This window comes from Corapipo altera, unplaced genomic scaffold, assembly GCF_003945725.1.
Source record: "Corapipo altera isolate COAL_440 unplaced genomic scaffold, ASM394572v1 50, whole genome shotgun sequence".
NCBI classification, from domain to species: domain Eukaryota; kingdom Metazoa; phylum Chordata; class Aves; order Passeriformes; family Pipridae; genus Corapipo; species Corapipo altera.
The window spans coordinates 7,020,805-7,044,890 of NW_020884889.1; positions in this window are offsets into that span (position 1 = coordinate 7,020,805).

A 24,086-nucleotide genomic window follows, 5' to 3' on the forward strand; every position below is an offset into this window, starting at 1 on the left:
ATTTAGGAAATGGCTGGTTACCTGATATGGGAATTTGAATGCCTGAAGGTGACAGGGTGAGAGGAAATGGCCTAAAGTTGCAGCAGGGGAGGTTTAGAACAGACATTACAAAAAATTTCTTCACTGAAAGGGTGGCCAAGCATTAGAACAGGCTGCCCAGAGAAGTGGTGGAATCACCACTCCTGGAAGAGTTCAAAAGGGACGAGTATGTGGCACTTGGGGATGTGGTTTATTGGTGAACATGGTGGTGCTGGGTTAATGATTGGACTCGATCTTAGAGGTCTTATCTAACCTTAGTGATTTTATTGATTTTAATGTAGATCTGTGTTTTACCTCTGTTAACCACCCTTGACTGCTTGGAGACGGTGCTGTTGTCTTTTTGAGAAGAAAAATCAGGTGTTTCTGTCTCTTCTCTCAGGAAGGATTTAGAGGAGGCATTGCTGTGACCTCAGGGTGTTGCATGGTGCTGCTTGGGTTTGCATGGTCCACTCTGCTCCTTTGCACTTCAAGTTGTCCCAATTTTAAGCTATTTAAATAATAATTATGACTATTCTCCTGCAAAGTCAAGTGCAAAGCAAGAATGTTGTACAGGCAACAGTAGTGCTGAGTGGTGCTTCATAGGTCAGGTGGACTCAAGTACCCCAAATTGGCCACTTGTAGCAAGGTACAGTTGATTTTTTTTTTTCTCCTTGCACTGGATGAAGCAACACACAAGGTATTGTCTCTAATCATCAGGTCAATTCCCATGAAAGAAAGTCTGATCAAACCCTTAATTCATCTTCAATTGATTAGGTAGCACTGACATGTTGAGAAAACACTTATAAAGACCACTTCAACCTTAATAAATTCCAGAGAAAAAAAGAACAGTTCTTAATTTTCCAGTTGGCTACATAGAATTTGTTAAAGCCATATTCTGTGAAAATTGGCTCACCCTAGAGAGCTTCAGGTCTATCATGTTGTGCCTTAACAAAGGGCCTCAGTAAAGCAGCAGATGAGTATCAAAGACATGAATAGCTGAGTGTGGTAGGTGGTTTAAAAATTACTTATTAAAGGAATTGTTATTGCCCTTGTGAGTGATCCAGGTCCTTTAGAGCTTTCGGTGCTCCCTGGAAAGGAGACCTTGGTATCAGCAGCAGGAAATACTAATTGATTCAGGCAGGAGGGTTGTGTTTTGAATCAGAAAATTACTTTAACTCAGGTTTGTTCAGAGTCTTGAGAGAAATTCAGTCCTTTAGTTTTCCCTGTAGGCATCTAGCCACCCAAAAATGCAATGGGGTTTGTGCAAAGGGCCTAGTCCTTGTCAAGGGTGTGAGGACCCACATATGTCTGAGTCTGTTCACAACTTCCAAGGAGTCAATCTGTCTGGGTTGGGACTGCTTGGGGCACAGTAGAAGGCACAGATATACTTGTGGACACTCATTTACAAATAAAAACCCTTTCCACTGACTTCAGGGAATGGTCTCATTCCTTAATGGAGCGATTACCTTTCCAGCAATGGGAAGCTGTCTTTCCTCACTGTTTTCTCTTGTGACTGTCTTGCTATAAATCTGCTTTATGTTGCTATTGACTAAGCTGATAGCCACTTAGAGGGGACTATTGCACAGCAAGGGTGTGTGGAAGGAGAGGGAGGAGCCTCATGTGTGGGGAGGATGCATCCACCTTCCAGCAATGCTCTTGATTCCAATGCTGTGCAGAGCTGTGGTATTTGTAGAGCAATCCTTTCAATATTTGTTAAAGCTATCTACAGTATTGGGTAGGGCTTCCTGTTCTGTTGGAATAGAGTTACTGAATATATGCACAGAGATGTTTCCAATAGGATTATTTTATAAAGCAGAAAATAAACCAAAGCACTATTCAGCTTGAAAAATATACTGGATTCTTTTTTCCTTGAATTCCTACTGAATATAAAAATTAAAGCTCTTCTTAAAGAAAGAGAAGGTTTTTCTTTCCTTGCAAGGCCAAGTTTGATCTCAGTGCCACTTTTTCACTGATTTCAAGGAGCACTGGGTTCTAATTTGCAACCACAAACTTTCTGCTACATGAAGTAATTAAAATCTAAACAGGCTATTTCTGGCTGGGGCCTATGGACTTCTGATACTGTAACATCTTTTAATCAGCTGTACTTGAGTTTTGCTCCTCTTTAGGACTTGGGGGAATGGGAATTCGGTAAAGAGGAAAATGTAAAATTTAAAAAAAAATAAATTAAGAGCTTGGTTTTGAGGGTAGATATTCTCTTTTCTGTATTCTTTGCCATCAGTGCTGCTCTTGGTGAAAGCAGGTGAATGAAGTCTGTGATGAGTGGGGAGGATCCATCAGAGTGGATAAGGAAACTGAATCTGATTTACTTTCCAATTTACCTGTGATGGCTTGAAAATGAATCCAAGTGAAAAAGTTAAGGTAAACCAAGTTAGTCTTGATCTAGTGGTTTAAAATCAATGATGAGGAGTGCAGGCAAGTACCTAAGGAAATCACTGTCTTAATGTCACAGTGTCACTTCTGTCTTCCGAAGGTGTGTGGGAACACATGATGTGAGATGAGCTCTTTCCAGATCCTGGATTTTCATCCTTCCCTACCTTGAGCTTGTCCTCAAGGACAAGTTAGAAGCACTGGAGCATTTTGCCTAAACTGCAAGTATCACAATAATGAAAACTTCAGTTCAAATCACTGCATAACTCCAGGACTATTGGACTTTTTTTTTCATTAAGAACAAGTAAATTTCTAGCTCTTGTGGAGAGAAACCTTGAGCTAAGTATAGCCTAAAGCATTTAAACAGACGGCAGATGAAAATAATGCAATGGTTGCAGCTTTTTTAATAATGACTCTTAGGGCTTAATTCATGACTTTAAAGCTCTTGGGGTTGGAAGTCTGAGGCCTCCTGAGGTCTGAGGCACATCAATAACAGTAATAGCCTCTCCATGGATTGATGAGCTCAGCTGAGAAATGAAGGAAACCAGCTGTGTTCAGTAATGATGGCAGATACATCACAACTTCAGAGGGGTGCCCTGTCTGCATGTACCTGGGAAACTTGGGCCTGAAGAGTTCAGCAAGGTGTCCCAACCTGATGCACAGGGACTGCAATTCTCAGTTGAGTCAGAGACTTCTACATGTCCAGGATATGCATGTCCTTAAGGAAAACAGGTATCAAGGATGGTTTCTAGGGTCTTTGTGGTGTCCCCCACTCCTGCCATGGTTTTTGTCCAAATGAAAACTCATGGTCTTGAGTTGTGCCTTTGACCCCCCCATGTCACAGCCATCACCTGGGGGCTAATACAGCTTTTGCATATCAAAGGGCTCTTCTGGAGATGCACAAAAGTCAAACCTCTGAGCACAGATGATTAATGGTGAGGGTAGTAGCTGCAAATCCATGAATTTTGCTCTTACAAAAGGTAGTAAGGCAATATATCCTGGCTGTCAGGGTAGTGGTAATTCGGGCAGGACTGCTATTGCTAGACTGGAAAGCTGTTCCTTTCCAGCAAATAGCCATATGAGATTCCAACTCCCTCCTCATCTGAATGGAGGGAAAAAAACCAACCCACCCTGTTTAGCAAGCAAGTCAGCTCTCCTGCAGTCTGATAAATGCTCCAGCCTTGATAGTCTTGCTTCCCCCACAGCAGCACTAGTAGCCATTTGCCAGCTGCTTGCTCTGACCTACAGTCACCGGTGTCTGTCAACACCGTTTTTCAGAGGTGGCAGTGTGAGATCTACAACAATCAAGTAATCTGCAGCACTGCCTGAAGATCTATTAGGCAAACTGAGCAAGGCAAGAGCCAGAGCTGGAAATTGCCTTATGATTCTAGTCTTAACTGCAAGAGGTGTTTAAAAAGAAAAAAAAAAAAAAGAGACTTTTAAGTCATAAAAAACCACATTCATATACCAGGCTGCCTAGAAACAGCTTATATGAGAGCATCTATTTGTACTCATGTTGATTTGATTCAATTTAAAATATAGGAGGAAAACAGAGCAGTTGAGTGGGCTTTTATGTGCTTTGTGCATAGGAGCAGGACAACTGTGTGTACCTCTGTGGTCTCCCAGGTGAGATCTGTTTGGTGAAGGCTTGGCTGGATGCTGCATAAAGCAATGCTGTGGCTGGAGGGCTCTGGCCAGCTGCTGCTGTGGCTGGGTTGAGGCTCTACCAGGAACAGGAGGGAGTCTGGGAGCTTCGAAGCAGCAGGGGCTGTTGCATCCCAGTTAACAGGAATTTGAGGACATGGATGAGTCTTGTGCAGCTCCTAGATGCTGCGTCTAATGGCTCTTGGCAGTCCTGGTCCTATACACAAGGATGAGCTGGCCCATATGTGCAGCAGAGGTGTCTGTTTGGACCTCTGGGAGGTAACATCTGCACTAACATCTGCACTTTGTCCAGACAAAACTTCTGATTTGATAAAGACCTGGCTGGGGAAAGAAGTTTGAGCTGTGCTGAGTGTGTAGGTTTTTTTCACATTCCATAAATATTCTGCAGCAAATAGCTGTGGCTATAAAACAAAAATGTATATGATTTCGTTATCAGCAAAACACTCGTGCTGTCACTTGAATTCTCAATCAGAAACTTTGCCAAACCAGCAATTTTTTTCATTGTTTCAGCTGAGAAAGTTTCTTGGAAACAAAAATCATGCTCCAGAATTAACAAATGCTGATCTGAAAGTTCCCTTTCAAGGGGATGGTTTGCTGGGCAGGAATTCAAGTTCTCTTGTTTGTCTGAGGCAGCTTGTTCTCTTCTGGAGCACTGTGTGCATCCCTGTGCTGCTGTGAGGCAGCACCTGTGCCATTGGGGGTGGCTTCCACCAGGGTCTGGGACAAAAACTGCCAACAGAAGTGGGATGGCAATACATGTCTCAGTGTCCAGCTCTGCCAAGCAGCTGGTGCCCTCAGTGGTCTTGCTCTGGGTACAGCTTGCTGTTCACTCAGCATCTCCTGCAAGAAGGAGGCTCAGGTTCTCCTTTTCTTTGCCAGCAGCTTTGATATAGTCTAGGAAAGTGGGGTTTTTTTTCCAATTTCTTGCAATCTTGCTTTAGGTGGTGGTTGGATTGAAAAGTCTCTAAGGATAGAGCAAGAAGGCAGCACAAACTAATGTATGTTAGTGCAAAGAGTGCTGCTGCAATCCTGGTAGCCTATGTTTAGATTTAGTTTTTTTCCCAGCTGTGTAGTATGAAGAAGGCACTAGAAACCAAGTGTGTTTTTGGAGCTCAGAAACTCTCTGAACCTTTTCTTTCTGAACCTCTGGTTTCTTGCACTGTCCTCATTAACACATCAGGTAGGGGTTGGCCAGCACAAAGTCAGTGGCCTCTTGGGTGCTGTGAGCTTAAGGCTGAAAAAGCTATTTTCTGTCAGCTGGTGGCACAAGGCTGTCATAATAAGCCAGAGCTGCTGTGTGGGAAGAGGCATCTCCCAGCTGCTGCAAAACTAAGACGGAGGTTTGTGACTGCAAAGTCCCTGCTCTGAGTGCCTTGGTTGATCTCCTGGTTTTCCCTGGTCTCCCTGTGTTGTCCTTTCCACATGAGTTTGCAGGAAAATCTTGCTTGCTTCTCACTCCCAGATATGCTCAGGCTGTTGGGATCCTGATATGCGAAACAAACCAGTGATGAACGTGAAGAGCTAATTTCCTACACCCTATTTAGTGCTGACACTTGAGGTCAGTGGCTGTCTTGTGTTAGATCCTTAATGAACTTAAGTTCATTTACCTCTGTCTTTAAGCCAGCCAGGAGTCTCTCTGTGCCTGTAATTAAAAGGTCTGCATCTCTAGCACACTTACTTTCCTTACTCATTTCCTCAGCTTTCTTTGAGCCTTTTGCTCTGCGTGTTCCAAGGGCCCTGGGTAAGACCAGTGGTCCCTGTAAAACACAACTGTTTGCTGTGCTGGGTCTAAGGCTGGCTGTCCCTCTCTTGTTCCCAGACTGTGGTCCTAATAATTAATTAGAAGTACCCTATTGAAATGCCAAACCTGCCTGCCTTGGAGTGGCCTTTTAACCCTTTCTGCTCCCTATCACCTAACAGCTCACCTGATGCTTGTGCAGCAGATACTCGTAGCCAGCAAACCCCAAGCTGAACAGTCACTGCCATTTAATTCTTGGCTATTCCATCATAGAATATTCTGAGCTGGGAGGAACCCACAAGGGTCATCAAAGTCCAACTGGCCCGGCACAGGACCACCCCAAGAATCACTTCATGTACCTGAGCGTGTTGTCCAAACACTTCTTGAACTCTGGCAGTCTTAGTGCTGTGCTTTGTGAGTGTGCCAGCAGTTTCCTTGAGAGCAAGTGCAGATTTATTTTCTTTGTGTTGTCCTCATTTCTCCTCTTTTCTGTTGTATTGTTTCTTAACCCATAGCTTACAGCAGTAGGTTAAGAAAACAATTCAACTTGGTGGGATGCAGCAGAGCCTCTGGAAAACACACTGCATGCAGGTGGGAAGCTGATGTCTATTTTGCAGAGTAATCTGCATCTTGTGCTTTGGCGTGTGCTTGGCACTGGCTGTTTGTGTTAACTGGGCATCGCTGCTGGAGCCCTAAAAAGCCTCGAAGACACAAACCAGCCTCACAGCTTTCCACCATTCCCTTCTTGTCTTCCTGAATTAAACAGCAGAAGCCTGAAGTGGTGATTTTTACGTGAGTTGTATTCCCATGTCCCATTGCAAAGCCTTTAACACTGCGTGGCAAGTCACTGCACTGAATAAGGGCTGGTCCTTGGTGTGATAAAGAGGGTGTACTCCACCTCTCCAACCAGGCAAACTCACTAATGAAACATATGGGTATGGAGGCCTGGAGACATGGTGGGGTTGGAAGGCTTCCTGGAGCTTCAGCTGCTGCTTGGGACCACTTCTCTTGCTGTTACAGACTCTTCCCTCCCTTAGGAAAGAACAGAAAAGCCAAAGTGACTATTAGTCTGTGTCTTATTAGTGCTTCTCTGCCTTTTGCTGAGACTCTTCAGTGGCACCTTCTAGGACAATATCACTCCATCTTAAGATCTGATCTAGCTGATATAGTCCAACCTTGATTCTTCCTTGTCCAGCTTTGACTCGGAAAAGCACCCTTTGGGTGCCCCACAATGGAAGATGAACCCTGGGCCTCTGCATATGTAACTTATTTTCCATCCTTTAATAGCTCTTCGGAACAATAAAGTTGCTCAAGAAATGTCTTCGTTAGTGTTGGCCTTTATCTGAAGGAAATATTAAATTACATCTCCCAACAGCAGATTTTAGTTTTAAGACATACTGTATTTCAACCTATCAGGAGTGTTGTTTGGATATAAAACAAAAATTAATTCCAGTGAAACTTACTGAATAAGCATTAAATATTTTGAGTTCACTAAATATATGATATAGGTTATTTTCAAGAAAGCCTTAATTTAAAAAGGAACTGCAAACTTTTAACTGCATACCTACCAATCTCGGCCAATTACACTCTGTAGCCAGAATTAAAAAACATTAGGTAAAATAAGTGACCACACAAACAGGATGAACATCCAGAAAAGGAAGAGCCTTAGAATATCCTTGCCTTAGAGTTCAAAAAGCTTCTCATCTGATAAAACGGAGCTGGAGATACACCTGTATTATGACTGCCTCATCTAAAGCCTTTGAAGTCTCTAGAGTTGGGGTGGGTTGTGAGAGCATCCATAATGTACCACCAGGGCCTGTCTCACTTGTCTGAAGCATTTGCACTGAAATTAGTGTTTGATCAAGGAAGAATTGTGTGTGTCAACACCAACCAGACCTTGTACCAACCTGACAGCCATGCTAAACCAACGAGGCATTTTTCTGCTCTTGGGCTAAGCCTGTGGAATTGGTTCGACTTGAGGTCACTCAGTAATACCTTCTTCCAACTTAATTGCTAAGACTTCTGGAAAGATTCCCACGTGCACTTCTCAAATCCATAAAACCCTTCCTGAAAACCCTTTGCCTAGTTTAAAGTCCTGTGAAGCATTTTAAGGACAGACAAAAATCTTTTACTTTCAAATACTACAGGAGTTTAAATCCTCTTCCCACTCATTCCTTGGGCTGCATTTTCTGCAAGGCAATTATCAGCCTTTGCTAATTTTTATCAGCATTATTAAATGCTTGTAGTCTTAAGTAGGTCTTACATTTACCTGATTAGTGATTACTCAGTGTTTAAGCCCTCTCACAGTTTTGAACTCTGATCCTGTTGTACACTTGGAATCTGTCTGTGTTTGATAGCAGATTCATACCAGGGATGATGTGCTGGCACCACTGCAGCACTATCAGTGGAGCTATTTCAGAGTGCCAGGGAGACCCAGCCCTCCTGGGTGGTGTCACAGCTTCCTTCAAGACTCAGCATGGCTCTCCAGAGCCTGGGACAAGGCACACACAGTCAGGTTAGACAAGTGACCCCCTTCTGTTGAAAAGTGTGTGCGGCTCCTGCTCTCTGAACTGATTCTGTCTCAAGTGTTTAGCCAGGCTTCTCATCAGCATGGTGTGCTGAGTCACAAAAATGTAATTCATCATATATTAGAAAGAATAAGCAATTACCCCTTGTCAATTAAGCCTTCAATCAGCGCATATAAACAGCTGGTGATGCAGAACAGTCTTTACTTAAAATCAGAGAACCTTTTAGGAGAGTTTGCTCATTTCCATATATTTACCAAATTTTCTTCCTATAAAAATATCACGTCTTTTAAAAAAAAAAAAAGTCTGTGACTTAATCCTCTTGGTCTCCAGGGCAAACGATGTATTTTTAGGAGAGACTAATTAGCCAACATGTGGAAGGGGGGGATTTTAAAGCTGCTCTGAGAAGAGTGCTGTCACTTGAAATGTTCAGGAGGTGGTTGCTGGCTATAATGCCTCTCTAGATGTGTGTGGCTCCGATGGACAAGGCTGGCTCCTGATCCACAAAGTGTCAAGCACTTGCCTGATGCACGGGAACTATCCACAGGCAGATCCCAGAGGGAGCAGCATCAGTGCTGTGTGTGGGGTGATGCTCCTTGGCAAGCACTACTACTAAGCCATTATAAGGCGAAGCATAACAGGCATGGCAGTTAATTTTGACTTTAATCTTATTTAATAGTTCATAAGAATTAATTTCAATACTTAACTAGCTTAAATAGAATGAACAACTTGTGCATTTTTTATGTTAATTGGCAATATTTTGCTGCTGACTGCTCCTGTGCTCTTAGTCCTCCTAACTCTTTCCCTTGACCTTAATTGATGATCTCCAGGCTTTCTGCTGTGACACAACTGAAATGGGTTATTTCTTTCTTCTGGCTCTTACTGCCTTTGAATAGAGAATATTCACCAAATAGTGGAGGAATGACAGCTGAGTCACTGATGATGCCACCTCAGAAGGCTGAGTGGTCTGGAGAGGAGTATGTCAGTCAGGCACCCACAGATCCCTTGGGGACAATGTTTGCATTTTCCCTTGTTTGGTAATGCACAATTTTAGTTGCACTCAACCAGAATTTCCAAACATAAATGCTTTGAACCACCTGAGGCCAAGTACAGTCTGCAATTCCAAGCGGAGGGAGGAAAATTGCAGATCTTTTCCATGACTGATATGCTTCATCTACCAAAAGAAGTCGAATATATTTTGCTTTTCTAAATTGTCCCTGTTTTAGGCCAAAATGGACTTTACCAAGGAGTGGAACAAATTATACCATTTTGAGGGTATGTGCAATGGGTGGCTTGGGACATGATTGGCTTTTGGGAAGAGGCAAAACAAGTGAACAGCTCTTGGAGATGATTTTGTGAAGAAAATGCCCTCAACCCTTGCCGCCAGCATGGCAGTAATTCTTCTCCACCAGCACAACCGAGCAAGGATCATTATTTTCCTCTTCAGGGACGATGAGTAGAAGAGCAGCAAAAACCCTGTGTACTGTCTTCTGTCTGATTAAATTTTGGTCAGAGAACTTCCTACTGTCCACAGCCTCTCTGCCTATCACTTGCAAAATAACAGAGTACAGTGATTTGTCCAGTCTCCGTTCCTCTTAATAGAGTACATCATATTAAAGGATCTAATGAGTACTGGGAGCACTTCTACATAACTCATCAGTATGCTTATGGAGTGCATTTTCCCTCACCTTTCTCCAGGGTATCTGTAAAAGTACAGATACGCAGTCTGTGCTCATCATTAAACCAGAGGTAGTAAGTATTATTGCTTCTCATGGGATTGTGAAAGTATGGGCTGTGTAAACTCATTTGCACCAGCCAGAGGTTAGAGGTCTATTTCTAAACTTTGTCTTATTACTGTCTTATCACTGGAGTTAATATATGGTGATAGGTGCTGATAGCAGAATGATTGATTGACTGAGGTTAATTTGTGTGCTGACTGAGCGATATGGTAGGAAGGGAAGACATCCATCACAGGAATGTGTTCTATATATATATATATGTATTGGGATCAGCTGCTCAGCTTATCAGGAGGAATAGAAATTTGAAGCTATGTCAAACAAAACTAGAATTATTTGTGTCTCTGTCACTGCTGCTCCTTGCCTTGGCTGGGTCAGCTTGTACAGAGTGTGGGACTTGCATGGGTTGGGATGTGAAGGGTCTGTCCTCGAAGGGTTTCCTGGAGTGGGATTTGTCTCATCCGAAGTGTGCAGAGCTGCTCTGTGCTGCTTGTGGTATAGGGGCTCATAGGGTCTCACCTGATCTACCTTTGCCATGCTCCTGCATAATCAGTCACTCTGCACTAGCAGTGTGCAGGATGACTCTCCAACAGCTCCAGTCCAGCTTTCCTCTGCAGTCAGAGCAAGATTATGGGTGTGGAAGCAGTGACTCCTCTTTCTGCAAAATGAGTGCTCCTCATCAGTCAAGTTTGTGCAGCACATGGGCAAAAAACACCCAAAAAACTGTCTGAGGCTCCAATGATGCTGATATTGAACAACACGCTGCATTTTGGTTTGCTGTGCCCTTCTGGTAGAGAAACTGGGCAAAGCCTCATAATCCTTGGAGCTGTGATGGCATGTCCCTGGCAGCTGGGAGTTGCTCGTGGTGTCTTTTCCTTCTGCTCTTCCCTCCAAGAATTTCCAGGTCATGAACAGAAATTCTTAAAGCCACCTACTGTCTTGCAAAGAAAAACAATTCATTACTCCTACCTGGCCTATGAGTGAGCGCTATAGGAGCAATTGATGCTCCATCCATGGGGTGTTGCTGGAGAGTTTGGCAGGACTAGTCCTTTGCTTGGGGCATCTCTGCAGAAAAGCTCACAGTGAGTTCAGCTCTTAGTGAGGGAACAGAACAGCTCCTGGGTGGGAGAAGCATGGACCACGCCAGCCAAAGCTGTTTGTTCTCCATGGGAAGCAGTGTCAACAGAAATTGGAATTTACAAGACCCTGCTACACAGTTATTTAAGTGTATATTAGTCTCTCCCCTTCTCTGCCTCTTTTATGGGTTGGCGCAGTCCCTGCTCTGCTCGGCTCCAGAGGAACCAGATGACCACCACCATCTGTAATAACTCTAGCAGCAATAACAGGAGCTGCTGCAGTTTAGTAATTGTTAACTATGTTCTTTATTGAATTTTGTTATAGCTGTGCAATTAAGCTCAGCTTAGAACGTTACACCTAATGTGTTTATTAAGAAATCTAGTGAACCAAAACAAACATATCCATACCTGATCTGACAAACTTGTTTTCCACCAAAGTTAATTAAAGAGGAGGATTCCTCCTGACTTAAACATCTTCTTGCCTTGCACCTTAAAAACAGCTAATTTTGAGCTAATTGGATTGTTAACCATTCTCAACAGAGAGCAATTCTGACTGCAGGGGTTTCCCAAATGTGTGGGGACATAGTGGGCACCATGCAGGTTAAGCAGGACCAAGCCTGGTGCAGGGCAGCAGGACAGGGGATATTTTGATGCATAGATTGGGCAGCGAGGGAGAGGCTGGTTCCCTGAAACCAGGAGCTGAGACTTCTGAAGAAATCCCGGGGGGATTTTGGCTTGGGTGAATTCAGTGCTAATCTGGAGGTTGTTTTCTTATGAACTACTTTGCCTTCATCTTGGGGGAATTTTGCAGTCTGTGCAGGACCACTCAATTTAGCAGGCAGGCTGGGTTTTGATGGCAATGACGCTTTCAGGTGGATGATATTGCAGGTACTGTGGGAAACTGTTGTGTCAAGGTGGAGCCAGTTTCACAGTGTTCAGCAAATTCTGCAAGCTCTTTAAAAGTTCATATGTCTAGAGAAGGAGGTTTGCAATATCTGTATTAAGGTAATAGAAGGCAGTGGGGAAGGCTTCCAGGCAAGTGTGTTCCTTCCTACTTTTTTTTTTTTTAACTACATCACTGTTTTAATAAAATATAAGGCTTCTAGGAAGAAGTACTGTGTCTCACTTATAGACCAGAGGATATTGATTTCCTTAAATCCTCCAAAGGGCAGATATGCCCAAGAAGGTAGTGAGTGGAGGCAGAGCTGAACACCAGTACCTGAGCTGCACTGGCTTCCCCAGTGCCGTCAGAATGGGCACAGGAGAAATGAGGACTGTCTCCTGAGGGGACTCAACCAAAAGTAAAAGGGGGGAAAACACCCTTAAGCAGCTTTTTTGGCACTGCTTTTGTAGTGGTGCCTGTGGTGGCTGAGCCCTGGGAGGTTGCCCAGGCTGTGTTGCCCTGTGGCTCAGCAGCATGAGCATCCTCTCCCTGTGCCAGCACTGCAGCCTGTCCTCCTCCTGCACGGGGGCCTGGGGGCAGCAAACCACTGACTGCAGGCAGGTTATAAAGAAAACTGGAGTTGTAATTGTGGGTGTTTTTTCAGTGATCCCATAAGCTTTCCTGTGGCTGTGTGCTCTCTGCAGAACTGTGAGGGTCCATCTGGACTGGGCACTGGAGAGGGCACCTGGGAGAGCAGGGAGCAGCTGTGCAAGCTGCCCGTGTGTCAGAAACAAAGCCCTCTTTTCTTTTCTTTTAAAGAGGGCTTTTGGTGAAAGCTATTGCAGTTTTTCAATGGCAGTATTTCCAGGTATTTCTTTAAAAGGATGAACAGAAATAAAAAAATACTGATTACTAAGCTTATGTATTGTCTTTTCTCATGATTATTATTTCAATTAAATATCAACTCTTAGGACAAAATGCTCATATTTTCCCCAAAAGCTAATAGCAGAAGCAGAATAATTAAGAGAAATAATAAGAGATTGGAATATAAATTGTACCAGTTTTCTTGTGTATTTTTTAAATCTTGCATTTAACCTTCTGCAAATATAATTTGTCTTCTATAAATTTCTGGACATCTCCATGTATGGCTAATCTTCTCAGAGAGCTTCTGAGACAGTGACTCTAATGTTTGCAAGCAAACTGTTTTCAACAGACTAGTGAAGAGACACTGTCAACTCTGTCCCTTTGTTCAGCTTAATACTGCAATCTCTTTAAAAACCATTATTGTGTCTGCTGCCTGTTAAGTAAGGGTGATTTTTTTTTTTAATAGTGAGAAAACTGTTTACTTATGTTTGAATGTCATCTAAGATTAAAAACTTTATTCAATTACCTTCTGAATGCTGAGGAGCATGATCTGATGACACACAACTAGTAATGCAAACTGATTTGATTTTGTCTTGACTGAGATATTCATCACAGGAGGTGAAAAAACAAAATATTCTTCAGCAGTAAATTAATATTCTTCTCTCTCTCATAAAAGATCAAATGCTTGTGGTATTCATATATTTTAAGCTTGTTAAGATTCAAATTGTTGATAGTCTTGTAAAGTTTTCTATTGCCCTCTGCGAGGAGTAGCTGTTTATTCATTATTTCTGTAATGAAAAGTGAGGTCTGGCTCATCAACATTGATTTCCATTTCACAATGTCTGAGCCTCTGGTTTCTGGGAGGGCAGAGCTGTGAGTCACTGCATGGCTGAGCCTCTTTAAAACGGTTAAACCTTAAATTACTTCAGGACTGGACCTTCTTCTGTCTCCTATTAGAAAGCCAACTTCTAATTTTACATGCTGTTGCTCTTTGCAGGTGCTTCGCAGGCTGGTTCGGCACCTTCTTGCCCTGCTCCCAACCTCCTCCCTGCTCCTTTCACTGTACCCAAAGGCTGCATGACTAGCCACAGAAAGTACAATTAAACCAAATTATTTTCAGCATCCCTGACTGAGCAATGCTCTGGAAATCCTGGTTTGACTGTACAGCTACATCTTGGCTATATTGTTCCTGTTTGGTTCCTGCAGCAGTGTATGGAGATATTAAAGCACAAAACATATTTTGGGAGGGTAGAAGACCCCGCTAAGGCTGCTTGTGCAGGACTCATCCCTCCTGTAATATCTCTGATCGTTTGTGTGCTGCTGGCTGTTCCTGCAAATAGCTGCTGAACCTGAGATCAGGATGCTTTTGATTAGGGCATGCTGGGATGGAGACAGAATGTGCCTGCCTGATGTTTCCAAAATAGGAAACCTTCCTAGCACTGCCACATTATGGCCTTGAGATGGGAAAATTATGCATTGGCTTCTCAGGAATTTTCATATTGTTTTTTCTCTACAGCTCTTGAGTCACTTCCATTTAATAACCTTACTTAGGGTGGGTTTGGGGGAAGTTTGTGCAATGCAATGCAGCTCGATTTGAATTTTATAGCAGTTTAGTAGCACTTGGTGTGCGCAGCCTTTCCGGATTTTATTTCTTTAATAGCCATACAGACATTTTCATGCTGACAAAGTATCTGCCACTCTGCCAATATGGGGAGAATTGAGCTTGTGGTCTCGGAGCTGAGGAGTCACTGTGCCTGGGGAAAACTTGGGGTGGGAATTTGCTTCTGCAAGGCAATGAGAAGGTGCCTTTGTGGAAAGGTCTCCCAAGTGGCAACACAACCAGCTGCAGTGCAGACCAATGTCATTCCTGTTTGGTATTGGACTTGCCCGGCACGGTCCAGGGAAGTTGTGCTTTGGGCTTTTCCACAATAGGTTGGGTTTGACTTGTGCCAGGACTATATTGATTGATAGCCATAAATAAACACTGAGTTTCCCTCAATGATGGCAGGAGAATGGTCCTGGTCCTCTCCTTTGCCAAGGGATGTATTTTTCTAAGCTACACATCAGTGCTGCTGGTCCTCATGGGGCAGGTGGTTTGTCACACGTCCGTCTTTGGTGCATCAGCAATATCCATACTGTAAAGTTGGGGGTGGTTTATCTGGACCTCCTCTTTGCCACTACAGAGCAAACCTCACATTGTGTAATTTGCAATAATGTGACTGAGCTTTCAGAGGAGAGACAGAGGATGGACTGAAACTATGTGCAGAAACAAAGCTGTGCTGCAGCTGTGGAGACAAATGGAAGAAACCGGATGGTTTAAACATAAAATTTCTGCGGAACTTTGCTAAAACTAAGGACATACACCACTGTCCTTATCTACTTCAAAGGACAATAAATCGCTACATTCTCTTAAAAAAAAAACAAACAAAAAACAAACAACAAAAAAAAGCTCATTCTGCATGTAGCTTTATTAAGTATCTAAGATGTGAAAATTGAATTTTACCAAGGATAGAAACCTACCAGTGGCTTAAATTTTTAAGGTTAGTCTAAGATAAAAGATGGGAGGGTGAGAACATAGCATGGAAAAAATGTTTTGTTGGCAGTCTGTTCCACGTGGGATACAGCTATCAGATAGGGAATGCTGAGCTGGGACTTGTGCCTATCACCAGGAAGGATCTGTTGGCTATTTGTTTTCAGCCAAACACAACCTGAGGGGAATTTTGGTTGGTGGGTTTTTTGGTTTTGGTTGTTTTGGGGGGTTTTTTTGTGGTTTGGGGAGTTTTTTGGTCTGGGTTTTTTTGTGGTTTTGGGATTTTTTTGGTGTGGGTTTTTTGTGGTTTGTTTTGTGGTGTGGTTTTTTTGGGGTTGTTGGTTTTGTTTGTTTGTTTGGGGGGTGAGGTTTTGTGTGTATGTGTGTGGTTTGGGGTTTTTTAAACAATATTACTGACCTCAAGGTGGTAGTTTTATAGCCATTGATGGAAAGGACATGCGCATATCTGAATAATGGCTGCCATTCAAGCTTTCCAAAATGTGAGCAATGAAGCGGTGTGTTTATCCCTAGTGGGCACCTCACTCCTCTCTTTAATGAAGGTTTTGAGTGGCTTCTACACAGAAATTCCTGATTTGGTGTATTTTAGGACTCATTTTCTCTCTTTCATGGCTACTTTGCGTACTCTGAGATGGGCTGATCTCTGCCTTTCCAACTGGTGAGCTCTCATGTCAGACCACAGAGGTTCATTAATGCCTAAATGCAGGAGTGAATTTAGAGTTGGGTTTTTTTTCTTTTTAGTCCTACTTTATTAATTCAGTCCTGGAGGTCACTTTCTGTTCCCTGTGCAGTAAAGCCCAGCCTTTTTGGAGCTGGTGTCTCCCACCCATGTTTCCATCAGAGTCTGCAGTTGTCCTGTCTGAGCCACGATACAACCAACAGTGCCAGGCAAGGTTGTCCTTGAGCTCAGTCCATGAGAGCTGATCCTCCTTCAGGACTGATATCCCCTCTGGTCACCTCCTTGGTGAGTTCCTCACCTGCTATTAATTCTTGTAGTACCTCTTCTTTTTTTTTCTGGTTCCAACCAGCAATTTCTCATGCAGTTTTATTTCCAAGTTTCTTACAGATGTCCAAATAGATTAAACCAACCACATTTTTCCTGTTGAAAACCAGTTATCTTTCTAAAAAAAGATATTGGATTCAGTCTGGCATGAGGTTCTCTTTGTACACCCGTGATACATTTTATACAGCTTTCCATTAAATACCATATCTTTTAATTATTTTTCCCCTCATAACTTGTTCACGAAATCTTGCACACTATTGCAGTCAGATTAATGGGCTTCTCTTAAACATAGTTTTATATTTGCTGTTTCCTAGCACACACTGCCATTTATGCCTTGATAGATTTATTTTTTTAATTATCATTATCCTAGGGAATTACCCAATTCTCCTAACTTGAGTGCGTTAAGCTCTGGTTTTTACTTCCACTTCAGATGGGTGTGATTTTCGTTTCTATTAACTCATTCGTATTAGTCATCCTACTTGTGTCTCAGCACTCAAAATCCACTTTTTTGAGTGCAAATTGAAGTTAAGTATTCATTTAGTTTTGGAACCATACAGAGTTATATTTATTTTTTATTCCATTCCTGCCATGCAAGAGTTCCCCCTCACTCCCCTCAGTGATGCTGCATTGAAGAGACCTCAGTCTGAAATGGTGGCCTTATATGAGAAGCAGGGCATGCAGTGACTCTTCCCTGGTATAATCCTCCAGTTCTTGGTGATTTGCTTTGAACCTGCCAGGAGGAGCCCTGTGCCTTTTTGCCATCTGTTTTATATGCTGAACAGCATCTTGATGCTTGCTCTAGTTTGTTTGGGCAGCAGTGTTTCTATTACCCTGGGGCTGGCTCTGGATCCTGCCAAAGTCATCTAGATCCTGAAGGCTCTTGCTCAGTGTTGTTGTATTGTCACACACATCCCTTGGTTGTTTCTCACCTGCCATACTCAATTCCATATTCAATTCCCTCAAAAAGCTGAAGTTTCATTAACTCCATCACTGCCTTGAACATTCTGCTTGCAACATCCCTGGGGTGTTTCTTCCCCTCCCTGTGCTCAGGGATCTTAGCCCTGCTTTGGGTGGGGAAAAGCAGCTCTCTGGGAATCCTCCTTGGATTCACCTTGTTTGAGATGTGGGAAATTCCCAAGTCTGTTGTGACATTAGTATCACTCTACATCTGGCATTTATTTTCTTCCTTGTATTTTGATGCCCTGCATTATTATCCATGCAGGGCTCTAAAGCCTTTGCAAGCAGTGCCCTCTGCCCACATCCATTGACCAGACCAAATGGATGAGTGACATGGTGTAGTAAAATATATTCTTTGGGAGAATAGTTCTCAACAGATTCCTTAGGCACCTGTACCATGCACACATCTTGCTTCCATACTCCTTCCTACAAACCATCCCTTCAGTGATGAAGACACCAGATGGGAGTGGTAAGTTCAGAAGAGTAAGAGAGTGGAAGTGTCCCTGAGGAAGGCTGGTGAATAGGATGTGCTCAGGGAAGGAGGCCTGTGTCTGAGCTGGGAAGGAGGGAGGGATGACTTCAACTGGGGAAAGGGAGAGAAAACAGAGTCCTCCTGCTGGTGCTTTCTGTAAGTTGCTGTCATAGGAGGTAAAGAAGAGCTTTAGAAAATCCCAGCACTGGACTATTTCTCAATAGTTTGTGCAGGACATTTTCTGATTGACCAGAGTTTCCCAGTCTCTACGCTTGGCCAGAAAACAAGTTTCTGTTAAATGAGGCGCTGGCACTGTGCCTCAGAGCAGAGCAAGAAATGCCTTGGGGTTTCACCAGGGAGAAGAGGAGGGAGAAAAAAGACATTCTTCCTGATCTGATATTCAGTGCTTGTTCTGTGTTTCTTAACACTGCCTTAACACATTCTGGGAGATGCCATTCCCTCCACACTGCTGTTATTTGCTTTATAGTTATCATTTATTTCTATTTATGCTATCTAAACTGCTCCTACCCTGGGCACAAGTACAAGACACATTTTAGAAAGGGAGGAGGATAATCTAAACCGTCTGAGCTTTTTCTGAGCAGGGACTGGCCTTGAGGTGACAGTGGAGGTTTGCTGGGTCAGGCTAGCCATGGAAGTGGGATGGTTCCAGAGGCAGGAGCTGAACCCTGGGGCTGCAGCCACCTCCTGTGCTCTCCCTGCTCCTGATGGAAATGCAAAGACCTTCACGACCTCTCCTTGATATGACCCTTTTCTTCTGGGATTTGCTTCTGTATATTGATTTACAGCTCTTGCTCCCCATGAAGTGTGAGCCTCCAAAGGCTCTCTCCCTGGTGCCAGGGAGGAAATTTGCTGGTGAAGGGCAGGGATGCAACCTCTAATGATGCAATTATTGACCAAAGTGTCGGGTGTTGCAAAAACTCTTCAGAGGCCTGACCCCACTGAGAAAGAGTCCAAAATTTCCTGTCAGATGCATCTAAACACCCTGGGAAAGGGCTGGGGGCTGAGCCTGGGGAGAGATTTTTATCTCCAGGAAAGAACTTTTCCTGCATGAAGGAGAATCTGCTGTTGCTACATCTTTCTCTTTGGGTGGTTTTAGCAGACGCTTTTCAGACCCAATCTAGACACAGGATTCTGTTTACTAGCAAAACTTATTTTTCTTAACAGCAGTTTAAAAAATGGTCTTGACTAATGTAGTTTACTGCTACAATGGCAAAAGGTTAGTGTTATTTAAGACGAAAATTTCAATTCTGTGTAAGGCTGAAATCTGCCCTGAAAGCAATGTGCTTGCCATTTTTTTTCCTTTCATATTGGAAAACATGAGAATGCAGCCTGAAAAAGGCCAAGATCTCATTGTACTTACAGGCTTTTTCTGTGATCAGAAGAAAGTCCTTTCAGCTCAGGCAGGGAACTGCTTTATATTTAAGCCCAATTTACATCGAGGTGGTTGTACAGTGCCCCAAACCATGTTTTTATTGGTACTTTCAAATAATTAATTGATGGGTTCGTTGATGTTATTTCATATGTTAAAATTTGTTAGGTTAAGGGAGAGCAACCAGTTTCACAGCAGTGTTAATTAGGAGAACAGGAAAGAAAATTGCAACACATGTAAAGTCATGTTAGCAGCCTCCTGGGGATGGATCTGTTCTCAGTAACAGCAGTATGTGTGGGGCACTTCCAGGGTTGAAGAGCCAAAATAACCACAACTGTAAGTCTTTCTGTGCTCAACAGAATGATAGTAAAATATATGATTGCAAAACATTATCTTGGAACTGCTTTTTAGTTGTTTGTTCACAACAGTTTGTCTGCATGAGGAGGGTTTTCCTATTGCAGCTGGTGAGGCTATGATGAAAAGACACTTTTTATTTTAAGTAATCTAGCTTAGGTTTTTTGTTTTGTTTTGTTTTTTTGGTACAGGAAAAAAATTCTCTGCTTGCTGGACCTGCTGAATTGAGGATTCTGGAGAAGTGGTGCATGAGGAGGGTGGGTATACAAATTGCCTTGAAGAGGTTGTTTGGTTAGAATAACATTAAAACAATTCCCTGAGCAAAATATTACTTAAAAACATGCAAATAAAAAAATGCAGAGGGTTGCAAACTGCTTGCTACCCTGTGATGTTAGTGGTAGGCTGGAATAGCACTGTGGGTTGTAATGCCTCCCGAAGACTCCCCTCTGGACCAACCTGCCTTAGAAACATTGTTATCTTCTTAATGCTCTAAGTGCATGGATAATTCATCTGTGTGTTTTTCTTTTCTTTACTTTTTTTTTTTTTTCCCTCTCTCAAACTTCGCTAACCCTGCAAATTAAAAAGGGGCCCATGAGTAATTAGGCTTTTCTTTTTCCTTTGTTAAGTGAATAAGTGATGGTGACAGCTGAAAAATGCAAGTGGTTTTTCTATCCGAGTCTACAGACCTTGAAGGTCCCCCAAGTGTAGGAGAAAATGTTCTGAGATACAGATTTTCTTGGATTCCCCACGGAATATTTTTCTCTGGCTTTTCAATTGTCTCTGTCTACACAGGTTATAAATCTAGTTCAGTAGAAGCAAGACAATTTTTAATGGAATTTTTTGTTAAAACTAATTAAACATCTGCCTCCCTCATCACCACAAACATACAGAAGATTAACTATAAAATAATGGCCAACTTGGAATTTGAACAAGGAGTTTTGGAAGACTTAATAACTTGCATTCACCTTTTGCTTTATCAGTTACTGTGTTTTCTGTCTGTTACAGGAAACTACTGGCAACTTAGGTGTCCTTGGTCATTTGCAAATGGTCTATAGAACAGACTTTACACTGGCAAGCATTCAAGAAATGGAAACTAATTGATTGAGACCACCAGCTCCAAGAGTGATTCCTAATTCCTTAATCATGTCTTCATCATCTGCAGTTTGCAGATGAATCTTGACTTCACGCATCACAGTTCTGTCAAAAATCACACCATCTGTTATGGAAATGCTGGGAGGCACTTGACAATTTTGGATCAGACACCTTTATTTCCTTCTGACATTTTGGTGCAGGCAAGGCACCTAATTAGGTTTCAAGAGCAATTGCTGTTCCTGTGGATAACATCTTCCCACAGGAGGTATTCACAGGGCCCTCTGCCTCATTGGGCTTTTAGCGTGGACAACAAGAAGCTCTTGGGTTTCACTGCACCTTCTTGGCTGTTCCTGCTGTTTGCTCCAAAACCCACATCTGTTACTTGTCTTTGATGCTCTTGAGTCAAAACTCGATGTTGAGTCTTCAAAGCAGGCTGAGCTGGAAATGAGTAGCCTTCTCTGACAGATGGTCCAGATCCAACACTGGCCCTGTCCATACATCTTTCTCTCCATATGTCCCTGTCCCTCTCTGCTTTCACATTTCTCATGCCCACTTGGGAAGGGATGGCTGATGGTCCCCTGAACCTGAATCTGAACTGGGCTACATTTGCTTGTTTTCCCAACTAGCACCATGCTTGTCCCTTCCCCTGCTTTGAGCCATCTGCAGAAGTTGTTCCTCCAGAGCCTGGCACCTGGGGTTATGGTTTGTGGCTGGATGTGAAATGCTGACTGAGTAGTGTCATCAACAGGACCCCTGTCCTGGCACTGCCTGACAAGGGAAGGGTAACTCCAGCCTCTGAGAAGTTCTTGGGCTCTTGTGGATAGTGGGAATGCCTTTGGAGCACAGTTAAGTTTCTTCAGCCAGACTCTGTTCACCTTTTTTGTTTTCAATTGTTCAAAATTTTCATTCCTTTTATTCTGTCCTGGTTTCAGTTGTGAAAGTCTTTCAAGTGATTTTGGCAAGAAGTCCATGCGTGCACTGGCTCGATATTCTCCCATGTTTAACATTTTGATGTAGCTTTCTTTTATTTCCATTTCCTTCTTTCTTTTTCTCTTTTGGCACCTCAACCTTCATTTGTTAAAGAAACCTTTAAAACCAAATAATATTTCTTGTCTATAATGGCATGAATAAATGAATATGAGCTCTGTGATTAATGTGCCTTTATAGTGTATCATCCTAGAATGGGGGAAAAATGCTTTGTACTTGTTTTCCAGAGAGTGTGCAGAGAGCTGGAGACAGCACCCAGTATTTGGGGAGAAGGTAACAGAAATAAAAGCCACAAGTATGCTGTGAATGCTGAAGGTTTTTATGAAAAAAGAAAAATAATTTAATGAGCCTTGGGCTTGCACAGAGCAGAAGGTTTTTCCCTCTCGTTTGACATACCTGTTATATTCCAAACTAAAATTGTGGTTCCAAGCCAGGAGTGTAAGTCCTGCTGCTTCAACACCATCATTGCCTGCTCCCACTGTGCTGGTGGATGGGTACCTGATGGCAGTGATGTCCACAGTGATTTTGGTATAGAAGTGAGGCAGTGAATTAATGTGAAAATAATTTTCCCACCCCATTGGTACATCTGAGTGGCCCTGTAAGCACCAAGAGGATGTCTGGGGATACGAGGAGTGTCTCCTCCCACGACAGTTTAACTGCCCCAAGTACTTAGGCTGGTGCTTGCCCTCCAAAGGACTGATGTTTGTGAGCAAGCAAAAACAAACCAGAAAGGGGCACTTTGACAGTGACAGGAACCAATAACGTGGTGCCAAACCAGAGTAGATCCAAACCCTACAAAAACAGTGTCTGGAGCCAAGATCAATGTCTCTGACATTCAGCTGCTTTTAGCACAGAAATCACATAAGATATTCACTTAGTAGGAGGAAACAAGGTTAAAATGGTTAGCTGAGAGAATAATTAGGCAATCTCCACTTTTTTTTTATTTCTTGTTGGTATTAAAGAAAAACAAATTCAATTTTCTGGCTGTGCGGGCTATTTTCCACTGTTTGTGTCTGAGTGAGGGTGTGGGATCGAATATCTCTGACTTGGAGAGTCTCACGGTGCCTGTGGCAGGCAGGAGGGAGCCTCAGCAGGGGTTGGAGCACTGAGGTGCTGCTGGAGGGTCCCATTGGGGCTGCCCTTGGGGCAGGAAGGAGGAGGCTGCCTTGGAGCTGCAGACCATGGGGTTGTTTTATCTTTAGGTGCAGCTGTTATTTGTCCATAGAGGATATTTCAGGCTGCTGGGGCACTGGGGGACTGGATCTGCTCTTGCACCAAACTCTCTTTTTGGAAGAGGACATGGAAGTGTAATTTCTTAATTAGTTTGTTCTCTGTTGTATAAATGCCTCCCACTTTTCAGAGTTGGAATGTGTCTGTACTGCAGAAGTCAGCTATGTATGAACTATAGATGTGAGAACCAAAACCAGTGCAATTCACTGAGCTCTGTCTGTAGACCGGGATCTTGAAACTGGGTGGATTTCCCCCTCCTCCCCACCTCCCCCTATCAAATCTAAGCTATTATGACATTTCAAGAGGCTTTTAAATAAAGCATGGTGTGATATATTTTATATCATACCATTCACTTGTTATCCTGAGGGATGGTGTAGCTTTTGTACTCATTTCCTCGGCGTTGTCTGTGATGGATATAACTGTCTTTGTCTTGGTGAGGTCTTTGAATCTAGCAAGCCTTGACATCTAATGCAATCTGAATAATCAACAGAAGCAGATAATGAAATGCCAGTGTTGAGAGGAAAATTCCCAAAGCTTAATGTCCCAGTGCAGAGCATGGTGTACCAACAGCTTTGTAACCTGCTAATTTAATAACGGAGCCAACTGAGCCATACACATAAAGTATCTTCCAATGGGCTAGAAATCAACCTTCAGCAGCCAGTCGACTTTGTCTCTCAAAGTCTGTGAGTTTAGGTTGCTGGGTTTTCTGTAAGATTTAAAGGTTTTGGGTTAATTAGGTGAAGGGGAGCTGGATGAAGCTGGTTTGCCTAGGAAAACTCAGGAGTTTTGGTTGAGTGAGGTTTTTTTGGGTTTTGATTGTTTGTTTTTAAGGGCCGTTTTACCCACTGCCCAGTAGCATAGATCAGGTTGGATCCCTGATAAACATCCTGTAGCCTTAAGCATCAGCTTCTGTGAGCATTTAGGAAGGCATATAGTAATATAGTAATACATGGCAAGAGGCACATCTCTTGTTTAATAAAATCCTGTTGTTTTGCCTAACAGCACTTCACATAACTGCAAGTTGAAGTTTACACAGTTACCCAGATCCTCAATTTTCTTTCTTTTTTTTTTTTTCATAAAAACCAATCTGCAAAAAGAGCTGTTAAATATTTCCAGTTCCTTTGGCATAGACAGCATTAAAAACCAGCAGCTGGATAAAT